Raw genomic sequence first — 16,325 nt, forward strand, 5'->3', positions numbered from 1 at the left:
TTTTTAGATACATGTGTGTGTGTGTGTGTGTGTGTGTGTGTGTGTGTGTGTGTGTGTGTGTGTGTTTGAGGTAAGCAGAGAGGAAAGGAGAGAAAATGAGAAAGAAAGAGAAAGAGAGATGAGGTGAAGTATGTCCCAGGAGATCAACCACTAACACACTAACACACAGGCAAACACTCTTGTCACCTCTCCACATTTCTCTAATACATCTCAACAATGATTTTACAAAAACGAATATAGATTTTTTTTTACCCTTCATTAATATTGTACGTATTGATATCTTAATTTTCAGTCATATTCGAAAAAAGAAAATATTGTGATAATTAACCAATCGACCAAGACAATCACAGGAGGATTAACAAGCGATGTTTTATACCACTGTGGCGAGACCAAACACCGAGGTTACCAAGGGGTGAGGAAACTTAGGGTGCCCAATAAACTAGCACCTTTGCGTGATAAATAGCAAAATAATAATAATAATAATAATTGGTATAGACTAATATATCAATTAATCAATATGGATAACTGTAAATAGATCATGACTACGCTGATGACTTCGTTGCTGTGTCGAGGAACCAAAAAATACGAAGAGAGAAAACAAAAACAAAGTAAACAACAGATAACCCGATAAAGTAAAGGAGGAATTACGATATGGAAAAAGGAATAATAAATTTATAAAAAATGACAAATTTAAGGCTCAGATAAGGGAAGTACAAACGTAAATAATAAATATAATATCAGTGACTTTTTATCTGATTTTAATATTTTTGTACACCACTCCGTCTCCTCCGTTCAGTCTCCACGCCCCGTCACCACCACCACCTTCACGCCACGTCACCACCACCACGGCCCGTCAACACCACCACCACCACCTCCACGGCCCGTCAACACCACCTCTTCCACGACACACCGGAACATCTGGTCTTAAGATGTAGCGTGTGGAGATGCTGCTTCCCGTATCTGATCAACACCACATAAGCACCTTCCCCACACACACACACACACACACACACACAGCTGACTTGGCGTCTGTCCCTCCCTCACTCACACCCAGCAGTTGCTTGCCCAGGATGAGATCACAGAGCTAACCAACAATACTATACGGTCGACCCACACACCCAACACCTCCATTAAACTTGACCATAACGACACTAGCAATGTAAATATTTACCTCGCAGCTCTCAGATAATAACATCTGGTCACTTACCGATGCTTCCTTGACCCAGTCTGACCTCCAACAGTCTGGGCGCATTCTATAGCCGATCTTGAACTTAGCATGCTTCCCAGTTGGGCGCTGAAAGCGCTTCTGCGCTTCACCTTGCACAGGATGTAGGTGGGGTGCCCACTAAACTTAAAAAAAAATAGCCGATCTACTCCAGTTAAACACGGAATTACTACTACTACTTTTTTTTTATATATGGCCTCCATCCTCCCCCTATAGCCACACCTTAGCCGCCATTTTATTACCTTAAAATCAAATATCCTAATACATAAGTAGCGATCCTAGCTGTGTTGAGTTAGTTGAGCCGCAGATCTATGCTGCATGCAGTGACTGTTGCCTCATAGTCAATATCTGCAACTACTACAGTCAAAGACGTAACACACAAATACTACCACTACTACTACTACTAATACTACTAATACTATCACTATCAGAATATCGTCACCTCGTGGGAATTACAATAACTGCACCTCACATTTAAACCAATACTCTCTCGTACATTTCACACTAAAGTTTCTGAGTGACGTCATCATATTTCATTGAGTCGCGTGAACAAGGTATCGCCCATCTCCCACTACACCCATGACCTTCCTACCTCATAAACTAAGGCAATTTAAACAATAGTAGGAAGTAGGTCCCACAGGCTTGAAGGCTCGTTTAGGGCAGGAAGGGATACAGTCTACTGGATACTAAGCCTCGGTACACAAAGGACAAGGGGATCTACTAGTGGTGAACCAGCAACCCCACAAACATACAGTACAGTAAGTCAGCGCTGTATCCTCTCTGCCGCTGCCTTATGAACTCGGGATAATCGCTGGTTGACAAAAAAGATTAATTTGTTAGGTGTTGATTTAGAAAAGTCTATTATCAGTAAATGATATATTAAAAAAAATTAAAGATAAAACCATAAGTTATATATTAAGAAAAATGTATTACGCCACATTCGTGAAATGAGCTCCTAACCTAGGTTAGGTTAGGTTATGTTAGGTTAGGTTAGGTTATGTTAGGTTAGGAACCCATTTCACGAACTAGGGAATATTACGCAACGCAACCCAACCCAAACTAACCTAACCTAACCTAATCTAGGTAAGGAATTCACTTCACGAACTGGGCAAAAATACTTCATAAACGGGGCCTCGTAACATATGTATACATAAATTGACAAATCCCGTGTGTAGATATAACACTGGTCAAGAGAGGCTGACGAGTGCGGTACCGTGATTCAACCCTAGGGGCTCTCTCCACCCTATTTCAGTAAACAGTGAGAGAGTGAGGGAGAGCGGGATGATGAGGGAAGGAGAGGGGGAGTGAGGATGAGGAGAGAGACAGAGATATCAGCGTGTTATTCTCACGGATTTAAAAAATTAAGCTCACGGTTCGGTCTACTAATTACCCTGAGTCCCAGAGTGAAGTGTTTACCAGCCAGCTCTCAAAACTGTGGGTGCGGGAGGGCGGGCGGGCGACTATTGTATGTGTTGGCGTCGCGGTAAAGCGGTATCGCGCTTGCCTCTCACCATCATGAGTCGGGGGTTTCGATGCCCGCTTGGATTAGGATGTGAGGAGGAGGATGTCCAGCGTGACCTTTCTAAAACATGGCGGTACTGGCAAATATATACAAATCTGGTGTAGCTTAAACCCCTTTCAGTCCTGGAGGGTTAAAGTATCGTCTTCATAATCGTCAAAGACTTAAACTATCGTCCTGAATGAGCTAAACTATCGTCTTATATTTACTCCGCTTTTCTTGTTTCAACATTTACTAACGCTCTAAACCTCTGCTGATGTTATAACGTCTATACTATAAGCATCTGTTACTTAAAGCGATGTTCTTTTGTTTCTTCATAATACTCCGCCAGATAATCTCTTCAGTGTACTGTATAAGCTGAATGTCACCTAATCATAATACACAGTCACATCAAGACAAGACTTAATAATACTTCGAAAAATATAAGACTATAACACTCAACTCATAAAAACATAAGCATTATACTGTTACTCAAAAAATAAACAAAACACTACGACTTAAGTTTAAACAAAACATTATGAATAAAAAAATAAACAAAACTCTATAACACTCAGAACATAAACATAAGATTCTTTACTCTCTCAAAAAAAAAACCAGACTGCCGCGTCGCTAAGATAAAAAAAAAAGTGAACATCGGAATCCTCAAGAAATAAGATCCGGCACGAACGCAGCAGTTTCTTCTACCCTCCCTCCCTTCCTTCCTCCCTGCTGCCCTGGTCTGGTCAGTGGCCATAGCAGCATCATGTGTGTGTGTCTGTGTGTGTGTGTGTGCGTGTGTGTGTGTACCCCCTCTGACCCGTCCATCTCCCTCCCACTTTCATGCTTGATCCACTTACGGCTTGGGCGGCCACGGACCTCACGACCAATACGCTCTACCAATGTTTGCCCTGTGCCTCCTACGATGCTTCTCTGTTTTAACATTATCCCATGTTCGCCTATTTCTACTTTTCTCAGTGCCTGTACGTGGATACAACTTTTCTCATTGTTCCCCCGCGCGCGCGTGTGTGTGTGTGTGTGTGTGTGTGTGTGTGTGTGTGTGTGTGTGTGTGTGCTGTTTTACCCTCCGTCGATGGACTTAAATAAAGATTTCTTATAAAACATGTTTGTTTCATCTTCAGCCGATGTTGTTGTTGTTTTTTTCACTAGTATTCGAAACCTCTTTGCTTTAATTATTACCCAACGGTCTTGTGCCCATTTTTTATTCAGAACTGTATAGCATCTTCCCGACGTGAAGTTCGTTTTCCTCGGTTCATCCAATTTTATGCTATTCTGCTCGGAGTTTTAAACACCCAACTTCCAAAACTTTGACAATAAACCCAACAAATGAAAACAAGAGAGCATCGTCAAGATCCGACTTTGCGAGTTCTATTAACTGTACCAGGAGATTTTCCCGCCATCCTGTATTAATATACACCTACAACCTTCATACAGCGATTCACTTCACATCGCAATCTCCAGCCGTACTCTACTAAAACGATGCAATATTGCAAACTGGTGTGTGTTGACCGAGGCAAAACCTATAAACAAGAGGTGTTGACGTCAAGGGGAGACTGTGTTATGTGTGAGTAGCGGGGTCGCCCTCCCCAAGGTGCCTGCCTCTGAGTTTCAAAGCTTCCTACGTCAACTTTTTATCTTAACTGGGGATACGAGCAAGCTTCTAGCTCTACTAAAGACTCGGTGCCATTCCTACACTATCTGCACCGTCATTCTGGTGTTCAAGCTTAAGTGAGTCGCTTAAACGCGTTCTCACATCTCCAATTAGGGTGAAAATTTGAATCTACGAATATCTGATACTGTGGGCCCCCCAGACTCCTCTCTGGTCCCACGCACGCCAGCTGCCAGCCACGCACCCAGCATCACCTGCACGTTACCCGGCATGCAATACCTTCCTTGTCTGCATAATTTACAGAGATCCGAGAGTTCTAATCTTCTCTGGGGTGGAGCAACACAGACTTTCACAGCAACAACAACAACAAAAATATTGGAATTATTTTTTTGTTTATTTACTCTCTCTCTCTCTCTCTCTCTCTCTCTCTCTCTCTCTCTCTCTCTCTCTCTGTATTTCTCCCTTTCTTTCGTTTTGTATATCTTCCTCCCCTCTCATTCCTATCATCTTTCCTCCCTACCTCATACCTGCCCTCTCCATCTCACCTCTCCTCCTCTCTATCCCTTCCCTTCCCTTCACACACACACATCTACTCTCCCTCACCTCTCTCACATAACGTATCTATCACTAATACTCTCTCTCTCTCTCTCTCTCTCTCTCTCTCCTCATTCATTCATTCATGTTCTTTCCTTCCTCCTCTCTGGGTTTTTATCCCATCTTATCCTTAATTAACTCCTTCACCCATCCCCTCTCCTTCCTCCCTATCTCTCTCCCCTTCATCTTCTCTTTTTTGCTCATTATCTCACCCCTTTACCTTCTCTTCTTCTTCCTCCCTATCTTCCCTTTCACCCTATTTCTCTTCCTACTCCATATCTCTCTCCCTTCACCCTCTCTTTTCCTCCTCCTCCCTCTATCTTTCCCGTCATCCTCACTTCTTCCTCAGTATCCTCCTCCCCCCCTCCCCCCCCATATGTTCTCTCACTCCAAAGTTCTCTATGTCTTGTTTTCTCTGTCGGGTTCTCTATAACATGTTACCTGATAATGTTCTCTCGGTTAAGTTATCAAAATTCTCTCCATTGATGTTCTCTAAATTCCTTCGTGTAAATTATGTTCTCTCTGTTGTGTTCTCTCCGGCCTGTTATTTACGTTCTCTCTACTGGGTTCTCAAAATCATATCCTGTTTCTCACACTCATCTCTTAAAGTTCTCTCCCTCTCTTAAAGTTCTCTCCCTCTCTTAAAGTTCTCCCCCTCTCTTAAAGTTCTCTCCCTCTCTTAAAGTTCTCCCCCTCTCTTAAAGTTCTCTCCCTCTCTTAAAGCTCTCTCCCTCTCTTAAGGTTCTCCCCCTCTCCTAAAGTTCTCTCCCTCTCTTAAAGTTCTCTCCCTCTCTTAAGGTTCTCCCCCTCTCCTAAAGTTCTCCCCCTCTCTTGTAAGTTGTCCTCCTCGGTGTCTCCCCAGCGTGTCACGGGGAGCAATAGGTCTCACTTACCTTCACGACCCAAGCTATTCATAAGTAATAAAGGTCACATCAAACCCTAGCCGCTTGACCCAATTACAGCAGGTGGCCAGACATGATCTTACTCTCACCTTGAGTACGATGAGATTAAAAAGTTCCTTGAGTACGATGAGCTTAAAAAGTTCCTTGAGTACGATGAGATTAAAAAGTTCCTTGAGTACGATGAGCTTAAAAAGTTCCTTGAGTACGATGAGATTAAAAAGTCCCTTGAGTACGATAAGATTAAAAAGTTCCTTGAGTACGATGAGCTTAAAAAGTTCCTCGATAACAATGATCTTAGGGGTAACTTAAGTAGAATGATCTTAGGGGTAACTTTAGTAGAATGAGAATAGACTTATCCGTATCAATGTGGTGTATGGGCCTCTCTCTCTCTCTCTCTCTCTCTCTCTCTCTCTCTCTCTCTCTCTCTCTCAGGTGACGCAACAGATTAAGAATGACATCAGCTAAGGTAAAAAAAAAAAAAAAACATCACGTGTGTTTTACTGTAACACAAACTGACGTCCGTGACAGCTGGCAGAAGACGTTTACACTTCATTACAGGACAGATGCACCAAATGACATCTTAATTCATCCGTGATTTTTCTTCTTTTTTTTTGGGGGGGGGAGGGGTATTTTCCTCCCTATTGCATGATGTCATAAGGTGTCTCCCAGAGGTGATAGTTGTGGCAGCACGATATTGCCACCGATATGAAAATATCTTATATAGTAAAAAGAAAGTGTTAATCTATGACGAAGGCTGGTCACACACACACACACACACACACACACACACACACACACACACACACACACACACACGTAATCATCTTCCAGCAAACCTTCACAAAATAAAGCAGATAAATTTTAGTAGTGCGTGAGAGAGAGAGAGAGAGAGAAAATCAGGGAGGAGAGGGAACAGGTGGAGGATGCTGGGAGGGCAGAAAAATGTGGGAGGAAGAGGAATGTCGAAACTGTGATAAAGGAGAGGAATGGCAGGAATGTGGGGAGGAGAGGCAATGAAAGGGAAAAGAGGACTCAAAGGTAAAGACAGATAAAGAAAAAATTAAAAACATTTCAAAAATCATATTTCTAGGTCTCTCTCTCTCTCTCTCTCTCTCTCATCCACACACACACACACACATAAACACGCATATACACAGACATTCCAAACAAACAAATAAACAAACAGGTGTACACACAAAGGCATACACACAAACACTGAAGTATACACAAAGCTATGCACACATACACAAAACACACACACACACACACACACATAAAGAACCACGCTACCAAAGACCTGTGAAAAACACGTGTAAACACAAACAAATCCACACGAGAGAGAGAAGAGAAAGAGAAGAAGGGAAAAAAAAGAAAGAAAGAAAGAAAGAAAGAAAGAAAGAAAGAAAGGACAACCAAACCTTAAAAACAGTAAAGCACTCTAACAGCATCAAAATAAACGTCGCTCAAGACAACCAATTATATTTCTTTCCGCTCTACTGACGTTTTTTAGGGGAGACAACAGGTAGAGGAGGAGGAGAAGAAGACAAGTAGATTACCAGAGTGTCTTATGTAAGGTTGTTACTCTACTTGTTAGCCTTGTATCTCAACAAACTCAAGATCTCACCGAATTTCTACAATGTACCAAAAAACATGATCTTTACAAGTAACACACCATGTCTACACTTACAAGCAACACACTAGATGTCCACCTTTACAAGCAACACACTTGATGACTACACTTACAAGTAACACACCATGTCTACACTTACAAGCAATACACTAGATGTCCACCTTTACAAGCAACACACTTGATGACTACACTTACAAGTAACACACTGGGTGACTACACTTACAAGTAACACACTGGGTGACTACACTTACAAGCAACACACTAGACGTCTACACTTACAAGCAACACACTTGATGACTACACTTACAAGTAACACACTGGGTGACTACACTTACAAGTAACACACTAGACGTCTACACTTACAAGCAACACACTAGACGTCTACACTTACAAGCAATACACCATATCAACATTTACAAGCAGCATTAATATATTATTCTAACAATCTACCTGTACCCTGAGACGTTCATTTATCACTAATTAAGAAAGGTAAAACCAGGCATACACAAGACTCAATAAACCTAGACTCAGTACAGGTATTCTCGAAGGTTCATTATACGTGAAGTTCTCCCCTTATCTACAGTATATAACTTACCTAGCCCACACCTGAGCTATACGATGACAATGGCAGCACCGACGATCGAGATGACATCACAGAAATTATTATTATACCAAGATTCAACCCCCCCTCCCACCCCCCCCTCCCACTCCCCCCTCACCCCCACCTCCCAAATAAATAAATAAGCCATTTCTCTCATCCCCAAGTTAAGGAAAGAGACTGTTATAAGGTATCGAATTTTGAAGAGTTGGAAAATTTAGTAAACAAAAGAGAATCAGGAACAAGTTACCAGAGGGAGTTGGATCCTTCTACCCGCTCCTCTCCCTTTTCATTCTCTTCTTCCTCCTCCTCCTCATCAACCTCGTCTTCTTCTTCCTCCTCCTCCTCATCCTCTTCTTCTTCTTCCTCCTCCTCTTCCTCATCCTCTTCTTCTTCTTCCTCCTCCTCCTCCTCTGGCAATGGCGTCGAACCTCCTCAATGAAGAGTATTTAACTCCCATTGATTTCTCCTTAACACAGAGACTCGAGATACATACTAGCCGAGAAGAGGAGGAGGAGGGAAGACAGTGAGAAGGAGAGGGAGAGGAGAGGTGGAGGATAGAGAGAGGACGAGGAGGAGTGGGAGGATGGAAAGAGAAGACGGGGAGGAGGTGGGGGAGGGATGACAAAGTGGAGATGGAAGGAAGAAGAGGAAGAGGAGAAGGAGGAGGAGGAGGAGGAAGGGGGAAGAGGAGGAGGAGGAGGAGGAGGAGGAGGAGGAGGACGGGGACACGAATAATAAAAGGAAGAGAGAGAATGGAAGTAATAAAAGAAGAAGGGAAAGAGAGAGGAAGAAATGACGAGGAGGAATAAGAGATGTGGCAAAAGAAGAAAAGGAGGAAGAGGAAGAGGAAGAGGAGGGGTTGAAAGAGAGGCACAGGGTTGAAACTGGAGAATAGAAAGGGAAAGAAAAAGAAGAGAAGATGGAGGAGGGGAATAAGAAGGAGAAGAAAGAGTAGGAAAGGAGAGGAAAGTAGATGGCTAAGTAGACTTGAAGTGAAAAGGAGGAGTAAATGGAGAAAGAGGACTAGCAAGGAGGGGGGGGGAGGAAGAAGGAGAGGAAAAGAAGAGGATAAAGAAGAAGAACAAAAACAGTACGAACTGCAGCACAAGCAACAGTAGTAATAAACAGTAGCAACAAGAACACAAATAAAAAGTACAGCAACAGAAATAAACTCAGATAATACAGTGACAACAGAAGATAATTCACTTAACAGAAACAGTGGTTAATGCTGCTGTGTATAGTTTTCATTAGAGAGACAAGAGGGAGAGATAGAGAGAGACAAATAGACAAGAGAGAGAAAAGGAGAGATAGAGCGAGAGAATGTGTGTGTGTGTGTGTGTGCGTGTGTGTGTGTGTGTGTACGGTTGTAGTAGCCTAAACGACGGAAGAACCACAAGTAGCAGAAACTAACGGAAGAAACAGTATCAACAAACAGAATAAACAAGAATAACAGCAACGTAGACAGCACCACCACCACCGCCTCTTGCCACATCTTCCTGTCAAGTTCCGTCAAGATTAAACCGACAGTACAGCCTCGGTGGAGACACACACACACACACACACACACACACACACACACACACACACACACACACACACACACACACACACACACACCAAGGCGATCCAAGCCACGGAGGAAGAGATGGAAGATGAGGAGGGGGAAGCTGAAGAAGGAGGAAGGGGAGCAAGCTGGAGGAGGAGGAGTGGGAGGAAGAGGAGGAGGAGGAGGAGTGGAAGGAGGAGTGGGAGAGGGAGCGAGTCTGCCGTCTGCTAAACTATTGGGGACCAGACTGCCATATCCATAGCAATCTTGTCTATCTGTAGGGCACAGTATTTACATATGAATACCAGCGGTGTTTCCACTTGCATGAACAAGGGGAGCTTCAACAGGCACCCCGGCTCCAGGAACAGGAAGACGAAGATGATGAGGAGGAGGAGGAATAGAAGGAAAATGAGGAAGTGAAGGAAGAGGTGGAAGTGTCGAGGAGGAGGTAAGGGAAGAGGGGAAAATGGTAGTGGAAGAGGTGAAGAACGAGGAAGAAGGGGAGGTGAGAGACGAGGAGGAAGAGGGAGGAGGAGGAGGAAGAGGAGGGGGGAAGAGAAAAAAGAGCAATAGAACAGCAAGGAAGAAGGTCAAGATACAGTACATTGATGGGTGTAAACAAGCCTTAAACTGTTAATAAAGGTGACGGTAAGAGTCTGTCCGTGGCCTTGTGACAGTAATATATAATTCCTCGCTCTCTTATGCCAGCACGACCCAGTGACGGTAAGAGTCTGTCCGTGGCCTTGTGACAGTAATACATAATTCCTCGCTCTCTTATGCCAGCACGACCCAGTATATATATTTATTCACACACACACACACACACACACACACACACACACACACACACACACATAATATTCCCCTTTTCTTAATTACTTCTTTATTGTTTTATAATTATCCCTCTTTATATCTCTTCTCTCCTTCACCTTTCCTCCTACCTACCTACCTATATCTTCCCTATTCTCTTTGATAAATTGTGGCCATCCCATTTTCTCTGTATATTCTGTCAGTAATCCTATTTTACAAACGGCCAGTCACCCTATTTCCCCTCCCTACACACTGTCAGTTATCCTATTATCTCCCTCTATACTGAAACCCAGCCCATTTTCTCACCTCTTATTGTCAGCCCTTCCCATCATCACCCACCTTTCTCCCTCCCTCCCTCCGCCACTCCCCACACCTGAGTTAGAGCGAGCCAGGGTAGGAGCACCTCGCTGGCCGCCTCACTCAAACTTTTCCAAAAATGTTTCAAACGGTGTCGGGAGAATCTTGTCAATAGCGTCTCATATGGACCGCGGCCGTCACCTAAAACAACCATCTAGTTTATTTACCTCATTTATTCCACCAATAATATCAAATATCCATCGTCTTGAGGTTTTAAAAGCCAATGAGAATACAGTTTCGAGTAATGGGATAAAGTAAAATAATCGCAGACAAAAGACGGCGGTGAATCAACATTTTTTTTTTCAGAGAACGTTTTGAGGGGAACGTATGTAAACGTTTCTAGAGGGAGGACGGTGGGGGGAGGGAGGAGGGTGAGGGTAGGGGAGAGGAGATATAGAAATTGGGTTAGGAGGAGGAGGTTTTAGGGGCGCCTGAGCGAGGTCTGAACGAACAAGGATGGGGGGCGGGGAACTTGATTGTTATGCAGATGGCCATAACAGGTGGACGGGAATCAATAGATGCCGCTCTTGCTGCTTCTCCTCCTCCTGCTGCTGCTGCTACTTCTCCTTATCCTCCTGCTGCTCTTCCTCCCGCTGCTCTTCCTCCCGCTGCTACTCCTCCTTCTCCTCCTGCACGTCTCCTTGGCTGGTGAATATTGAGATGCTGTTACTGCTGCTGTTGTTGTTATTGCTGTTTTTCCTCCAGCACTTCTTGGCTAGTGACGGTAATGCTGTCCAGACGGCGGTGGTGGTGGTTGTGGTCCTGCTGCTACTGACAAATGCTGTTTCTGCTGTTTCATCCCCCACGTTTTCTGACCTGCTGGCGCTAATGCTGTAATGCTGTTAGAGGTGCTGTTACTAGGCTGATCTTTCCCTCGCTTCTTCTGTGTTACGGGTTTATTGGAGCTTGTGCTGGTAATACCGTAGTGCTGTGCTGACAATACCGTAGTGCTGTGCTGCTGCTCATGCTGTGGCTGCTGTTTCTATTGGTCCTCTTGCACGGGAGAGAAAGGGGGGGGGAGGGGTGGTAATGAACCTTGGGTGTTGCTCTCTGTTAGTGCTAGTATTCTCTCTCTCTCTCTCTCTCTCAGTATCGTCACACCTGTTCCTGTTGACAACGACATCTTCTACCGTTGCCATAATTGTTCTGTTGCCATGTCTGTGTATCTATAAATTATCACTGTTATTACTGCCCGTTGTCATCACTGTCATCACTGCCCGTTGTCATCACTGTCATCACTGCCCGTTGTCATCACTGTCATCATTGCCCGTTGCCATCACTATATCATCACCCCGTTATCATCCTCTCATCACTGCCGTTATCATCCACTGTCATCACTGCCCGTTGTCATCACTATGCATCACTGCCGTTATCTATCTGCCATCACTGCCCGTTGTCATCACTGTCATCACTGCCCGTTGTCATCACTGTCATCATTGCCCGTTGCCATCACTGTTATTACTACCTTTACCATCTTCTTCCTCATCATTTTCTTCTTCCTTACCTCCCTTTTCCTTTCCTGTTCCCCCCCCCCACTCCTTTCCTCCTAACTCTCCTATTTTCTCCCTTTCTCCGTCTCCTCCTCCTTTTCCTCCTCCTCCTTTCCTCTTCCTTCTCCTCCTCCTACTCTGACTTAAAGAGAAATCAATGAGGGTTAAATACTCCTCATTGAGAAGGATCCGACTCGCACTAGTAACTTGTCCTCGAGCCTCTCTTGTTATTCCTTGATCCTCTCGTGTTGTCCTCGATCCTCTTTTCTTGTCCTCGATCCTCTCTTGTTATTCATTGATCCTCTCTTGTTGTCCTCGATCCTCTTTTCGTTGTTCTCGATCCTCTTTTATTGTCCTCGATCCCCTCTTGTTATTCATTGATCCTCTCTTGTTGTCCTCGATCCTCTTTTCGTTGTTCTCGATCCTCTTTTGTTATCCCTGATCCTCTCGTTGTCCTCGATTGAGAACATCAAAAGAGGATCGGAAACAAAACAAACAATATCAGAGGCAATAAGAGAGGATCGAAGAGGAATTGCCATAAGAGAGTCGGATCCTCTTGAATTAAAGGAGGATAAGGAGGAGGTGGAAGAGAAGGAGAAACAGGAGAATGTGAGAGAAGAAGAGGAGGAAGAAAAAGGAGGTGGAAGAAGAGGAAGAGGAGAAGTAGGGGTAAATGGGAAGGAGGAAAGGAGAGGGGTGATGAACGAAGGGAATGAAGAAGGGAGGAAGGAAGAAGAAATGGAGGAAGATGAAAGAAGAAAAAGGAGGAAGATGAAGGAAGAAAAGGGAGAAGAAGAATAAAGATGGGGGAAGGAAGGAAGAGAATAAAGATGAGGAAAAAATCAAGGTAACGAAAAAGAGACAAATGCAAATTAAGGAGGGAGAGGGAAAGAGAGAGAGAGGAGAAGAATGGAGGAAGATGGAAGAGAAGGAGGAGAATTATGAAAGGGAAGGAAGGAAGAGGAGGAGGAGAAGGAGGAAGATGTCACTTTTCTTCTGAGTTCTATAATAAAGAGAGAGAGAGAGAGAGAGAGAGAGAGAGAGAAACATAATTTCTTGAGTTCTGTTTCTAATTTCCTGCGTTCTTTATAGTCGGCCACGTCGCGTTCACATTTCCCGCGTTCACATATTTTAGTATTGCTGTCAGGGTTAAGAAACTCGTGTGCCCTAGATCAGCTGTGAGACTGCGTTTAAATTTCTGGCGTTCTACTGTAGATTAGCGGTGTGAATGCGTTTAAATTCCTCACCGCGTTTAAATTGTTCAGCGTTCAGTTTATATTACAAGCGTTCATAAAGGGGGAATTTGCGTTGCGTTTAAATATTTTCATCATTTAAGTTCACCCAGTCAACGCCGTGTTTATGAGTTCACAAGTGTTATCGTTGGGTTCATATTAAGAGTCTTGCGTTCATATGGTCAATTTTGCGTTCAGTCATACAAAAACTTGCACTCAATCACACCAAAACTTGCACTCAATCACACCAAAACTTGTACTCAATCACACCAAAACTTGCACACAATTATCATACGTTAAGTTTTAGTCCACACTCAGCCGTTCTTACTCTCATTTCATAAAAATGTATATACTCCATCCATAAGACATTCCACAAGCAGGAACTACACACACACACACACACACACACACACACACACACACACACACACACACACACACACACACACACACACACACACACACACACACACACACACCATTAAGTCTCATACACACGTGTTCCTTCCATCGTAAAAAAAAAATCTTGAAGAAAAAAAATGTTATCTTAGTTAAAATGTTGTTAACAAGATAAGAATTTTATGAACGTACAAGTTTCTGCTGGCTCCTCAAGAGACAAACTTTATTTATTTATTTTTTTTATGCTTAAGATAATTATAAACACGGCTGATAGTTATAGAATTTTTATATATTATACGTGAATATTAATACTATAACATGGAGATAACTCACACGTCAGTATATGAAATTATTTGTAAATATTATAAGACTAACATGACGTCAATGTGATAAGAACAGTGTCTAAGTTCTAACAGTGTACAAATGTAATAGAGACACTCAGACAAACACAGTGCCACGCTGAGAATGAGTGACAGCTAGACACACAGACAACCACTGTACTACTTGGCATTAAGATGATTACTTCCCTCCCTCCCTACTTACCTAGAGTACTTCCCTATTGTGATCTCTTAAACTATAATTAGAAAAGAACTTGTAGGTAAGATACACAGTAAATTCAACCACATTTTCTGCCTTATTTTTTTTTATTTCTTGTATCTCAGTACCTAGACAACCTCCCCTCTACCTCACCTCCCTCCTCCCCACCACCATTTCCTCACAACTCTTCCTCCCCACCCGTCACCCATCTCTACTTCTTCCCTCACCACCACCATCATTATCACCACACCCTCACCCACAACCACCTTCCCTCCCTCCTTTGCTACCCCTCCCCTTAACCCCCCCCACCTAACCTATCCATCCTTCCCTCTGACCCCCTCCTCCTTCCCTTCCGTCACTCTTCTATCATCCCCTCCTCCCTCCCCCACCCCCCCCCTCCTCCCTCCCCCCCCCCAATCTCCCCCACCTTATAAGCCGGATGTAGAGATCCGTCACCCCAAGAACGGTGCCAGTCACGTCCAATTCTTTTGTAATAACACACAACATTGATTATGTGAAAGATAACAACAATTATTAGCCACATATTATTCAGACCAGAAACTTTGTATGAATAATTCCGTACTTCACTAACACCTTGAAGTTAATTATTTCACTAGAGAGGCCTATATGAGACTGGCAGGGTCCTAGATGTGGCACGTGTGGTGGGCTCCATCTAGCAGGAGGAGTTTTTCCAGTTGGCTTTATCTGCTATAGCCGGGCTAACTCGAAAGTACAGCACCTTCTCTGTGTGGTGCCTCCAAGCGACACACACACACACACACACACACACACACACACACACACACACACACACACACACACACACACACACACACACACACACACACACACACCTTCACAGGTTGTGGTGGTGTGTCGAGGTCCTATACAGCCACTGCCTCGAGGAAAAGAAAGAAACAAACAAAGATAGATAAACAGATACAGAGAATGAAAGAAAAATTGAGAGAGAGAGAGAGAGAGAGAGAGAGAGAGAGAGAGAGAGAGAGAGAGACCAACAATTTATGGTTAGCTTTATTACAAGGTAGTGATGAAGACGTTACATCCTGCGTCTGTATAATACACTACGGCCTCTCCTCCTCTTCCTCCTCTTCTTCTTCCTCTTACGCCTCCTCCCCTTCCTCCTCTTTTCTTCCTCTCCTTGTTCTTGTTTATATACCTCCTCATTCTCCTACTGCTACAACCAAACAGTCCTCTCTCTCTCTCTCTCTCTCCCTTTTCTCTCTCCTGTTTCTTCTTGTCCCCCCCACCTATAGCTCACTTTCCTTCCTTCACCCTCACTGTCTCCCTCCCTCCTTCACATACACCCTTCTCCCCCTTCCATCTCTACTCAAAACCATAACTCTGTCTCCCTATCCCATTCACCTCTCCTCCTATCCCTCCCTCTCTCCCTAGGCGCTCTTTCTACCCTCCCTCCATAACCCCACTTTTCTCCCTGAGTCTTTCCCCCTTCTTCCCTACCAGCTTCTCCCTCCCTCCCTCCCTTCCTCCTCCATCTCTTCATCTCTCTCTCCATTTATTCTTTCCACACATCATAATTCTTCTCTCCTATCTTTTCCATAATTTCTCTTCCCTCTTCCTTTCTTTTCTCCCCTTCCTTCTCTCCCTTCCATCTTCCACAATCATATCTTCCCTTTCACTTCTCTCCTTTCCCTTCCTTCTTTCTTCCCTTCCTCACCTGGCCTATTCTCCTCCTTTCTACACTCTCACATCATTCCTCCCCTACTACCACACATACACCTCCTCACACACACACACACCTCTGTAGAATTAATCCAGCACCAGAACCTCGCAAACAAGAACGAATCCTCCCCCTCCCTTATTGTCTTGGCGTGTTCCAAACTCATCTCCATGTTTAT

Source organism: Homarus americanus, unplaced genomic scaffold (assembly GCF_018991925.1).
Source record: "Homarus americanus isolate GMGI-L3 unplaced genomic scaffold, GMGI_Hamer_2.0 scaffold24756, whole genome shotgun sequence".
Lineage (NCBI taxonomy): Eukaryota > Metazoa > Arthropoda > Malacostraca > Decapoda > Nephropidae > Homarus > Homarus americanus.